A 13,069-nucleotide genomic window follows, 5' to 3' on the forward strand; every position below is an offset into this window, starting at 1 on the left:
TGCGCCGACAATGGCGTCCGGGTTTTCCCGTGCGCGCCGCATTCTTGGGGCAAAGCCGTTCCCTAGCATTTACTGGGGAAGGCGACCATAGCGCGCGTTTGATGCACTCGCTTCGCTGCCTGGAACCAGAAGCCCAGCGGCAAACACAACGAATCCCCGCGCGCCTGCTGCGGAAGGTGACGAGAGCGTGCGGCTCCAACCGCTCGTAACGCTGGCCGGATCCCGAAGAGACTGTCCGGTCCCGCAGAATTCCGCGTCACCTACGAGGTGGCGCTCTCGTCGCCGTTCCCCTTTCCCCATGAGGGAGACTTCCCTCCTCGCCCAGCCGGGGGCTGTCCGACGCAAACCGATGGAGATGGTCGGCCGCGTCGAAATGGAGGGGGAAACAGGTTTCCACATCCCTCCCTCCTTAAATGTCGGCCTACGGTTGCACTCGTCAATGGATGCCATCGACGAAGGGGCCACGAGCGTTGCGGTGACGACTGCAAGACAGCTCGTACAGGCGGGGTGCCGGGGCCATACGATGAGCAGCAAGGTCAGCGGGAACCCGTCCTTGTCCCGCGGCAGGCATCCAAAATTAGTGTGTCGGGGGGTGTTCGCGCCGACGCGCCTATGTTGGAAGGTAGTGGGCTGCCCCCCTCTCTCTCTTAGCTGCTGAAAACTGCTCGCCGGAGGCCCCGACGCTCGATGACTCAGGGCCGCAAGGCAGCGGGCAGGGACCCATACAATGGACAGCAGGCCGGGGCAGCATTTGGTAAATTGCGGAGAAATGCAAGTGCCAAATAATCCTATCCGGCACCGCCCAAACGCTCGGTTCATTTGAACGTAGCTGGCTCTCTTCGGTCGACGCACATTCGCGGTTCGCTTTCCGGCATGGTAGTGTTAAAGCCTCTATGATTCCGCGAAATTATAAATTCGCTTCGCAGCCAAAAAAATACTAGGTTCGATTGAACAAAGTCAGCTTTCTGTGGTTGAGGGAGACCTCTCGGCTCTAGCGAGGTTAAATATCCAACAAGCAAACCCGTTTGCGCGTGCTTGTACCACGGTACGACTGTGTCCTCCCAAAAGCGACAGGCAGCTCCCGAAGAGCCTTAGGCCTACTCGCTCTGACACTTGCCGGTGCCAACAAAGGGCCAAGGACAATAGCTAGAACATAACGCCACGAGGAGATACGTTTCTGCCAAGGTGACCCTAACGCGAAAGGCGCCTACCGCCTCTGGCTGTGTCGCAGCGCCCCGGTGCTTTTCCTGTAATCCCGACTTCAATCCAAATCAGCTGATTACTGCACCCGGCTCCAAGTGCCAAAGAGGCAGAACAGAGAATATTTACAACTATGTACAAGAAAAATCGGGCCACCCTCCAGGCTTCGGCATTAACTCGCTTCTGGTTTGCTGTCGTCCGTGGACGTCTCGGTCTCGCTCTCCATATGCGGACCTGGTAGGTTCTCCTTCAAAAGGTGTACCGATGAAGTGCTGATCAAAAGCGTACTATGCACGGCAATACTCTCATGTTGCTATTTCGCTCATCCCGCTGTCAAGAAAGCATCTTAGCCTTGCTAGAAACTCCGAATTCGGGCCAGGCCTAACGGTGTTCCAAATCCGGGCGGGCATTCCACGAACCGAACTGACTGCCGTCCCTCGTCTAAAGAGCTTGCCACACGTTGGGGCGCCATTGAGGAAAAATGGGGGGACCGGAGGGACGACCAAGCGTTAACACTCATATGCTATTTATTACACTTGGAATCAATACATAGAGCGGGCCAGCTAGCTACAAAACATCAACGAGGCATTCCTCGGATGTAGAAGGAAACGTAAGGACTACCGACTTACCGGCTGGGGCAGGGGCGCGACTTCGGAGGTATCGGCGGCGAACATTTGAATGCGCCTACAATGGCGTCCTGGGTTTCCCGTGCGCGCCGCATTCTTGGGGCATAGCCGTTCCCTATAATTTGCTGGGGAAGGCGACCAGAGCGCGCGTTTGCTGCACTCGCTTCGCTGTCTGGAACCAGAAGTCCAGCGGCAAGGCAGAACGGAACCCCGTGCGCCTGCCGCGGAAGGTGACTAGAGCGTGCGGCTCCAACCGCTCGTAACACTGGCCGGATCCCTAAGAGACTGTCCGGTTCCCTGTGCGCCTGCCGCGGAAGGTGACGAGAGCGTGCGGCTCCAACCGCTCGTAACGCTGGCCGGATCCCTAAGAGACTCTGTCCGGTTCCGCAGAATTCCGCGTAATCTACGAGGTGGCGCTCCCGTCGCCGTTCCCTTTCTCTCATGAGGGAGTCTTCCCTCCTCGCCCAGCCGGTGGCTGTCCCGACGCACACCGATGGAGATGGTCGGCCGCGTCGAAATGGAGGGGGAAAACAGGTTTCCACATCCCCTTGGGCGTCACCAGGCAGTTACACAATTCCACGCTTTCTTTTCTTTATTATTGAGACTTGTGCTAAAACACCAGTCGCTTATGAGTCGGATACCATAACAGGGATATCTGAGAGGTCCTGTTTCTTCTAGGCATTTCAGGGACGCGAGGAAAAGTAGTCAAGGTGTGCCAAGGTCCTTAGCGGATTACAGAGCGGCAGTGAGCTTTACCGATGGCGCCAATTTGGGATATCAGGCACTGAAATTTCATTATAAATTCTTCTCTATATGGGTAGTTTTGGTCGTGTCTGGGGTGTGAACAGTCCTTCACTCAGCAGCGAATGTCTTTTCTTGAAAGCGAGCGCTGGATGGCCTCACCTCGATGCAGGCCCGTCCGCAGGCTTGAAAATAGCAGGACTTGAAAACTGCGCCGGCGTGCAGCTGGAGATGAAACCAAGAAACGATGACTTCAGTACACCTAGAACAAAGTGCAAATAGGACCTCGGAAAAGAACATTGTCGCGGTCTCGTATCGTGGTTCCGTGAAAATCATATGGTCGAATATTTCTGTGTCTGCTGTGCAGAACCTGTTTATCCTCTTCCATTTCGACGCGGCCCATCATCGCCATCTTGCATCTCGACAGCACCGGCTCGGCGAGGAGGGAAGTCTTCCTCATGGGGGAAGCGAAAACAGCTGATGGGAGGGCCACCTCGTAGGCCTTCCCAGCAAACTCAGTGCTAGGGGATGGCTGTGCCCCAAGAATGCGGCCCGCACGGGAAAGCCCGGCCGCCATTGTCGACGCATAGAAACGTTTTCCGCAGATATTTCCGAAGTAGCGCCCCTGCCCCAGCCGGAAAAGTCAAAAGTCCTTATTACGTAGCCTTAATTCTATTTCCGAGGAATGCCTCTTTGACATATTGCAGCTAGCTGGCCCGCTCTGTGTTATAATTGCAAGTCTAATAATTAACATATGAGTGTTCGCGCATTGTTGTCCCTTCCCTTTGTCCCCCTATATTTTCGCAATGGCAGCCCAACGTGTGGCAAACTCTGGGGACGAGGGACGGCAGTCAGTTCGGTTCGTGGAATGCCCGCCCGGATTTGGAACAGCGTTAGGCCGGATCCGAATGCGGAGTGGCTAGCAAGGCTAAGATCCTTTCTTCGCAGCGAGATAAACGTAATAGCAGCATGAGGGAAATGCCGTTCATGCTACGCTTTTGATGAGCACTTCATCTATACACCTTTGGAAGGTGAACCTACGAGGTCCGCACATGGAGAGCGAGACCGAGCCGTCCACGGACAACAGCAAGCCAGAATCGAGTGAATGCGGAAGCCTCAAGGGTGGCCCGATTTTTCTTGTACATACTTGTTACTATTCTCTGTTCTGTCTCTTTGGCTCTGGGAGCCGGGTGCCATAATCAGCTGATTTTCATTGCAGCCGTGATTCCAGGAAAAGCACCGGGGCGCTTCAACACTGCGGGAAGCGATGGGCGTCGTTTCGCTCAGAAGTTGCTGGTACAGCAGCGAGCGAGTAGGGCCACCTTGGTAGAAACGTATCTCCTCGTGTCGTTCTGTTCTAGCTATTGTCCTTGGCCCTTTGTTGGGACCGGCAACTGTCGGAGCGAGTAGGCCTAAGGCTCTTCGGGAGCTGCCTCTCGCTTTTAAGAGGACACAGTCGTATCGTGGCACAAGTAAGCGCAAACGGGTTTGCTTGATATATATGAACCTCGCAAAAGCCGAGAAGTCTCGCTCAACTATAGAAAGTTTACTTTGTTCAAACGAACTTATTTTCTACGGCTGCGAAGCCAATGGATGATTTCGCGGAACCAGAGACGCTAATGCAGTTCAAGTGAGCTTTACACCACCATGCCGGAAAGCGAACCGCGAATGTGCTTCCACCGAAAAGCGCCAGCGACTTTCAAATGATCCGAGCGTTTGGGCGGCGCCGGATAGAATTGTTTGGCACTCGCATTACTGCGCATTTTACCAAATGGTCAGTTTGAGCAGTCTCCATTGTCTTTCATTCAAACTTTTGGAAATAATTGGAGCGATATGGAGAGTTCGAGAGAAGCTGCCCCGGCCTGCTGTCGATTGTATGGGTCCCTGCCTGCTGCCTCGCGTCAGTGAGTCATCGAGCTTCGGAGTCTCCGGCGAGGAGTTTGTAGCGGCTACGATAGCCTAACGAAATCCGTCAAGTGTGCCAATATTCGCACTTTTCAATTAAGATATTGACGGTCAATCGTAAAGTCTCATTCGCGAATTCGTACTAACGAGCTGAAAACAATGTCTGATAGCGTCCGCTGTTGGCGCTTTTGTTTCATGGTCGTGTTACTGCGCGGACTCTCTTCACGTTGTCGCTGATAGCTAAGGAATTCTTGCTCTATAAGGCGAAATCGGCTAAATTCATCGGCTCCTGCTTGCGCGCAGGATGGTTCCGCAACCTGCTCTAACAGTTACTGCTCTTGGGGGCGCTGCAGCTGCAGAGGAGGCTTCACGACGTAAGGAATCACGCCGGCGTTATGTCCGAGTGACAGTAGAACTATTCAGCCATAAAACAGGATCCTCTCTTAATGGAATGGAACGAAGAAATAAGGTCAAGCTTCTATGCCAATGAGTCAAAGGGTTGTTGGAAAGACGGCTTGCGTTTTTTTTTGGTGTGCCTGCGTTACGTAGAAAATACATTCAAATGACAATTGCCACTGCAAACACGTAGGGAACCTAGCAAGCCTAAGCCACTCTTTCTGGCGGCTTATGAGAGCACGCAACTTGACAAGGAATTCCGCGTGCGTTGAACACTCGCTCTGTGTACTGTGCAATGATTTTTAAAGGCGTCCCGTACCCCTTAGCTTGTAAGAAAAAAAGATAATACATGCGTGGGTTGTGTGTAAGGAAACAAATAATGCATAGCAAATAAAAATACTCAAACAACTGTCCCCAGCGTTTTATACAACACGGCGCAGCAGCAATCTGACCACGATGAACAACGTTTACATCGTGGCAGATGTGTCCGTCCGAAAACAAACGCGCCGTCTAGGCTTTCGTGAATTCCTTAAAGGATACCTACACGATCGGCACCAACACCTGCATCCAGACCGTGATTAAAGCGACCCTGAATGCTAGCTTCCACCACACGGGCTGCCAGTAACCGTTGTCCGGACCAGAGCGCAATGGAGACGACCTTATGCTCCATCTGCCGAGTCTCTTCTTGGGTGAGCAGACACATATAGTAGAAACCATTCAGGACGTTCTACGTCATCGTGACGGCATAGTCCGGAACGCGCAGGGTGGCGGCAATGCACACGAACAGTGTCGGGCAGTGGATGAAGAGGTATGCGTTCGCAGTCAACAGATACACCTTCCAACCGCGCAATATGTTTCGCGGCATGAGCCAACAGTACGTCCCCGCAATATGGTGCAGGCGCTCTTCTATCGAAACAACATCCTGGAGGCAATTTGCTGTTTCACTGATTACCACAACGGGGTGCGCTCTGTCCACGCTTGAAAGCTGGGGTAGATGCTTGGCAAGGTAAGCGAGAAGTTCTCTTTCGTTCAGCCGGCTCAGATGGCCACGGATTTTCTTCCTGTCTCTGGCAGTCATGGCGGTGAACGCCGCTTAAACAACGCCGTGCAATATGGCGATCTGTTTTAGAAAGGATGGCGGCTTTTGTGCAAGTAATACCAATATCAAATTGTCGAGGACGTCGGCCGTACGTTGAATTTTATTGACTAATAACACCTCGCTATTTGAACGAAGCCAGCACGTGACACAAGTCGAATTATACTCAAAAATAGAGACTTCCGAAAGATCGTTTCGCGCGAATATGGGGGGGGGGGGGTTATAACGCTCAGCAACTTTATAAGCAAAAGCCCAATCACAAAATGAACACGCTCCGAGCCATCGATGAAGCATCCAGGGCCCGTTTACTTACTCCCTTCAAGGCAGATTGAAAGGCCTTGAGCGTGACCTTCTGAATATTTCGAGTGCTATGGGTGAAAATATCGCGGATATCTGAACCAATTCACTCTGCTTTTCGGAAATATGACAGCCTTCGGTTACATAACAGCAAGGTTCCTGGCTAGTTGGTAATGCCTTCGTTTCGCGCGAATATGGGGGGGGGGGGGGGGGGGGGGAAGGTTATAACGATCAGCAACTTTATAAGCAAAAGCCCAATCACAAAATGAACACGCTCCGAGGCATCGATGGAGCATCCAGGGCCCGTTTAATAACTCCCTTCAAGGCAGATTGAAACGCCTTGAGCGTGACCTTCTGAATATTTCGAGTGCTATGGGTGAAAATATCGCGGATATCTGAACCAATTCACACTGCTTTCCGGAAATATGACAGCCTTCGGTTACATAACAGCAAGGTTCCTGGCTAGTTGGTAATGCATTTAAAGGATGAACCATCGCGATCAAACACAGACACACGAAGAAACGACACACACGAGAACTTACTCACAAAAGTAACATCGCTTTCGCCATGATCTTTAACTTGATTTTTCGTAAAAAAGCACGAGCTTTCTCTGCTATCGCATTCCAGGAGGAGATCATTATAAGTACTGCTCCGCTGATATCAGTTCTCTTCAAGGACCCATTTTCTCAAACGTGGGTTCACGCGACCCGCATACACCCACCCGCAGGATAGAGGTATCTCACAGATTATTTCTCAAACACGCTCAGTCAGCTTTGCCTGAGGTTTCTTTTTTAATGTACTTCAGTTGTTTATAAGGTGAACAACTGAGCCAAAAGAAAAGTGATTGAAGCGCTCCATGTGTGCACAAGAGGTTCAATGGGCGCCATCATCCTTGTTATTATTTTCGCCGAAAGCGCTGAAATGTTTAAGTAACGATACTGAAAATTTTAACTAGCTGTGATGACGGCATTTCCACTCCCCATTGTCCTTTACTCAATGACCCAGGACTTTTCTCTAATTTTATCGTGAATTTATTTTCTTGCTGTGGATGTTGGACGTTTGGAGTGCCGCATTTTCGTGCAGTGAAATAACATGAAAGAATTCTTGTTCGGCTTTGGTCTATACTTGTATCTCACTTTCTCCACGTTAACTTCAAAGACTTCTATTACATCACAAAAGTCAACCAACGAGCCTATAAAAAAGTTTTGCTTCAGATTTGAGGCCGGAGGCCACATTTAAGGTAAAAAAGTGACAGCGGATGCGAACAACATCGTAATGGGGTATCTTAAATGCACAATGTCTTATCTCATTAAAAGTGTTGGGGCAGATAGATAAAAAATCTATAGCAGATAGATAAAAAAAAGCTTCAAGTAGAGAACGCATGTTAGCGCTGTCGATTTTCTGTAGTAGCTTGATCCGTAGTCTTCTCAGCCCGCATCTGACAAGGTGCTTTTGGACAAGCGAAAAGGCGCTCCAATGTACTTTCCCGTTCAAGATTGTAACGTCAGCTAGTGCAGCGGGATGAAGGGACACTACATGTCATGCTTTTTCGAAAGTTGCTACACTCTGCAGAATGTAGGTGCGCGTGGCGCAGCCTTGGCGACAAACATTGCTGGTCCGATTTTTTTTCGCGACCCTTTATTCGAACGAAACTGGGGAAGAAATCTTGCTCCTTAGACAATTCTCAGCATGTCAGTGGAGTGTTTTGGTCCTGCGCTCTGCCATTCATAATCCTTGGAAAGCTCTCCACAGGAGGCATAACGGCCGCACTTAACGAAGAAAATGAAAATTACACTGTAGAATACGACGGGAAAAGCATGGTAACATTAATTAAATTTGCAATGCCTTTTCGAGAGATGCTTATTTGACTAATGTCATTGGTTCAAGTTTTGCCATTTGTTCAATTAACCTCCAAAAAAAATCACCTGTGATCCTGAATGACGCTAAAGTTGAAACACACTCGTATTTCTTATTCCGAATATGCAGTACGCTCACAGAATAAGCCGGCCGCGGGAAGTATGTACGTGCACGTCAACTTAAACAAAGAAAAATATATAACGCGCACTGGTGTTTCCAGCATTAACAGTGATAAGGCGAAATGAACGGAGAGCTTCTTTGCTGGGCATCGGGACGATCACAAGTAAACATCGGCGGTGCTATTGACACAAAAACGTTGGCAGCTTACTAATGAGACCTTTTATTTTCTTTTAATGCGAAGACTTGCTTTGCAGCATAAGGGAAGGCTGAGGATAAGATAGTGTAGGTAACAGAGCAGATTCTCTTCTAGAAACCTTAGCAAGCACCAGCACTTACCGTTGTTCATCAACCGAAAGTACAGGTATCCCTGACTTGCAGCCGTAAGGGCCGCTCTACAATCGCTTTCTTTCTGCATGCGCACGCGTCCTTGCGACCGTGCGCACGGGCCGAACAATGGGGCGTATGAACGCATCCGCCTATGCACGCGAAGTTGGTCAACTTCAACTTTTGAACGCACGAGCGGAAGGTCGCATCACGCTATTGGCTGCGGTCCCGTCACGTGCCAGCTGGTGCCAGGCCGCACCTCCTCAGAAAGATGGCCACCCTCGAAGCGAAGTGAGAAACCAGGCCTAGTAGGTGGTAGCTGTGCCGAGAAACACACAGTATTGGCCGCATGTGACTTACGAGTGTTGACAGCGACTTCGAGCTTCGCACTGTGCGACAGCGCCAAGGGGCAGTTTCCCCCAAGTTGCCGCCGTCTACACTGCGTTGACCAAGCGGCTTTCAAACATATGCTGTCTACGCAATTCGCAAGAGTTCCGGTGTCACGAAATGTTTATTTTGAGCCGTTTGTGATAGTTACAAGTGTTCTTTATTCGCTCGAGGGTCTTCACGAACAGCAGCGAGAAGCAGTTCCTAAGGGTGAATTTCCTGTGCATAGAGCAAGCTTCACTGCGCAGTGACAAGTGTCAGTCTACTGAAAGTAATTGCAGTCGGAACTAGTGCCTTTGCGCCAGACAGTTAAATCGCCTGCAAGTATAATTACGTTTAAAAAGCTTACTAGGCATGCCCTGTTTTCCGAATGCTGAAATGAACTTAGAGCTGCACAGCAGATCTTTGTTCGGGTGCACGCGTGTGTACTGAGTTTGAGAACTGCCGTGAGTACAACGTGACGAAAGGGAATTCGAGCTCTGCAGTTAGTCGCATTCATTGCAGCGGTTGCAACGGTCGCGAGCCCAAATCGTTGTGCTTCGACGTAGCCATCACCGATATCGATCGTAGTTCATGCGTACTGTGTTAGACAACTGCCGTGAGTGCGACGAGACCATTTTGAAACATGTTTTGCGAATGCGAAACGACCTCGGTTGCATGGCCGTTGAGCTGTTTTTTACCGCTACTACAGAAGCATCGCCAGCATCCTGGTGCATTGTGCTCCATAAAGTGCAATTAGCGACTATGAGTGGCCGGATTACGATGGTATGCCGGCGGCACTGTGAAATCTGTGTGAAAGCATTGGTGTGCATGGCAGCGCTCACGTCTGGAGTGTGCTTTTTTTTCCTGCCGCCTGCGAGGGCCCATATCTGCAAGAAATATTTGCGTGGCAAATTGAATGAATCCGAGTTCCGCTGCTTATGATCATGGGCTGAGCCGAATCAGTAGTGTTAAGTTTTGGTTGTAACGTGTTATCACCAGATCAGAACACTTATGTATGAACAAAAACCTTTGTTGCAACTCGTTCACTGGTGTTTCAGAATTCACAATTCTCTAACATGTGCCGACTAGTGCAGTTCTTTTTCATGCGCATTTCATTTTATCTGATGCAAAAAAAAGAAGAAAAGACCACAGCAGATACTTACGTTTCTCAAAGAAAGCAACGTATACAATTGTGCCTTATATTAATATGAACACTTTAGTTCTCGATTAGAACTGTACATACAGAGTTTTACATAATAGCGAATCGTGAATAAAATGAAAGGCATTTTCAGTAAAATGCAGTGTATAATTTTTTTTCTTTAGCAGCATAGATTGAAGTTGGGTTTTAGACAAATTCTTGCAATATTAAGTGCGTTATCGTATTTGCCATGGCCATTGGTAAAATGCAGCGATCTCGATGTGCTCCGTGAGCCATGGCAGTCGGGATAGAAGCTGTACTCTTTGAATTAGTACCTGATCCGATATTTGTTGTTCTCACTCCACTGCTATCGCCGAGATGCTCAAGAACTTCAACTTATTGGTGCCGAAGTGTTAAGTAGCGCTTCCTAAGTAAGCTGTACCAGCTTCAGTGAGATGTTCTCGAAGCCTTTAGAAGCATATGTCATCATTGTACCTGCGCACATGCATCTCCTGCGTTCATTTACCTGCGACTGCCTGCAATCAACATTATTTACCTGCGGGATGAAGGCGATGTTGGGCATATGAGAATGTATTTGTCAGAAATGTAAACGCTTACTAGATTTCCTCAGCCTTCTTAGCATTTGCTGCATTCCTAAATCAGTGTGCTTGAACGTAGATGCTTGTTTGCACATTCCACAATGCTCAGCTATAGGTTTCTAGGGACAGACATCTGTTCTTCAAAGCAGCCATAAAGCGACGTTCAATGCCGGCTCTCTCCGTTCGAACCGCCAGGAACGGTAGTCCAGACCACAAAGCAACGCACACAGCCTTGTGCTCCTGGTGTCCAGTCTCTTCGTCGTTGGTCAGCAGTGTACCGTATAGAGAACCAGCCAGAGGGGCCCACTTCATCGTTACAGTGTAGTGAGGAACGCGTAGAGCAGCTGGAAGGCATTCGAAGAATGATGGGCAGTCGAACTTCAAGTCTGGCGATCAACTGAGCTGACACAGTCGCAACACGCCTAGTGCGTCGCGTGGCATTAGCCAGTAGTATGTTCCGACCATGCGGCGCAGGCGCTCGTCGATCGGGAGGTCATCCTCCAGGAAATTGAATATGTCGCTAATCCTCTTACCGTGGCGCAGTATGCTCACGCTTGAAAACTGTTGCATAAACATTGCTCGGAAGAAGAACAATTCATTTCGGCTCACCGGGCTCAGATGCTCACGAAGTGTCAGCAAGTCTCTCGCTGTCATTGCGGCAAAATCAGCTAAAGCAACGCAGAGAATTTGGGGTATCTTTCCCGAAAGAGATGCACAATTGCCGCGCAAAACCTGCAAATTCTAAATCGCTTTCGCTTTAAATCAGATTCGAACAGTGGGTCTAACAATTAATATGCAGAAAACTAGACTAAGTAATGCTCAACAGTCTCGGAACGGAAAAGCACTTTACAATCAGCAGCGAGGTGCTGGAAGTGGTAAAGGAATACTTAGGGCAGGTAGTGACCGCCGATCTGATTCACAAGAGCGAAATAACTATATTAAGAATAGGGTGGAGCGCATTTGGAAGGTTCTCGCAGATCATGAATGGAATGGCAGTTTACCAATATCCCTTAAGAGAAAAGTATAAAGCAGTTGTAGTAGAGCCCCCTTATAACGAACCTGACATCACACAAATTCAGTTTGTTACATCCGACGCTCGTAGTAAGTGGACTCTCCGTATAATACCCAAAAATACTAAGGAAACCAAAGTGGGATTTATTTCTAATAATTCTGCTTTATGCGTGCCTACTTGTGTCATAGCTCCTTCCAGGTTTCTAAGGTGTCACTAAATCCTTGACAAGACCCTTGCTGCCAACTATCAAAATTACAGTTGGGATTTAACTGAAGGTTGAAGTGTCCATGGCAGCTGGTGGGAGGTCAGCCACATAAATAGGTTCCTGGCAGTAGGCGAGTGCTCGCACTTGGTGTTCAATGTCTTAGAGCATGCGCCTCTGCGATTTCGTGGTGCGTAGGAACATCGTCATCCGAGGAAACATCTGGCAGCTTTGCATTAAAAAATGTAGTGTTTCGAACATCATCTGTTGTTCCTCGGCTCATGCCCAGGAAAATAGTAGCACAGCACTCATGGCAGAGTGCATCAGCTGCACTGTCCGCTGTATTACGCTGCCTGCATGTGGTAGCAGCACAAAAAGATTGAGCCGACTGCGCAGGCGATGCATACTACGTGGCCAGCCTGGCTTTCAAAATTCTCAAATTGCTGCTGCTAGTTGATCTACGGCCAAGGTCATTATATCTGCTTTCGACGATGCCCCTGTCTCACATTCACCGCGCTTCTTCCACTTATGATGCTTTGCCCAGCTGGCGAACACACAGGCAATGACTGCCCTCATAAGCCATCGATGCAGGCTTGGTAGGAGGTTACTGTTTCAATGCCGCCTTTTGGATTTTTGGGTCGATGTGTTTTTTCAAGGGCAGTGTCGAGAAGGGTGAAAAACGCTCCTTGATCTCTGTGCTTGCTGGAAGCATGACCTCTTCAACTTCAAGAGATGTCGATGTCTTCTCATTTACTATAATAGAGTGGTGCGGCCAAAATTGTTCGCTGTATCCGCGACGAATCGCTATGGACTTTATGCGTAATTTGACGGTAGCAACGCATCCGTTCGTAATAAGCGAGCATTTGTTATATCTACGGGAATTATAAATGGGTTCAGCTGTATCTTACCGGTACTCACCTATGGGGCAGTAATGCTGAGGATAACAAAGAGTTCAAGCTAATAAAATTGAGGACCACGCAGCGAGCTATGAAAAGGAACATGATAGGTGTAGCGTTGAAACAGGAAGAGGGCAGAGTGGGTCAGAGAACCAAAGCGGGTTAAAGGGAAGCTGAAGCACTTTTCGAAAAAATGACTTCTCTACGTCATTTTATAGCTTTTAGTCCGCTGCAAAAGAATTTCTCACTGAAAAAAGAGCGGAAATAAGTGCAAAAAGTTGTTTTTTAGAA

This window comes from Amblyomma americanum, chromosome 3 (assembly GCF_052857255.1).
Source record: "Amblyomma americanum isolate KBUSLIRL-KWMA chromosome 3, ASM5285725v1, whole genome shotgun sequence".
In the NCBI taxonomy this organism is placed as follows: domain Eukaryota; kingdom Metazoa; phylum Arthropoda; class Arachnida; order Ixodida; family Ixodidae; genus Amblyomma; species Amblyomma americanum.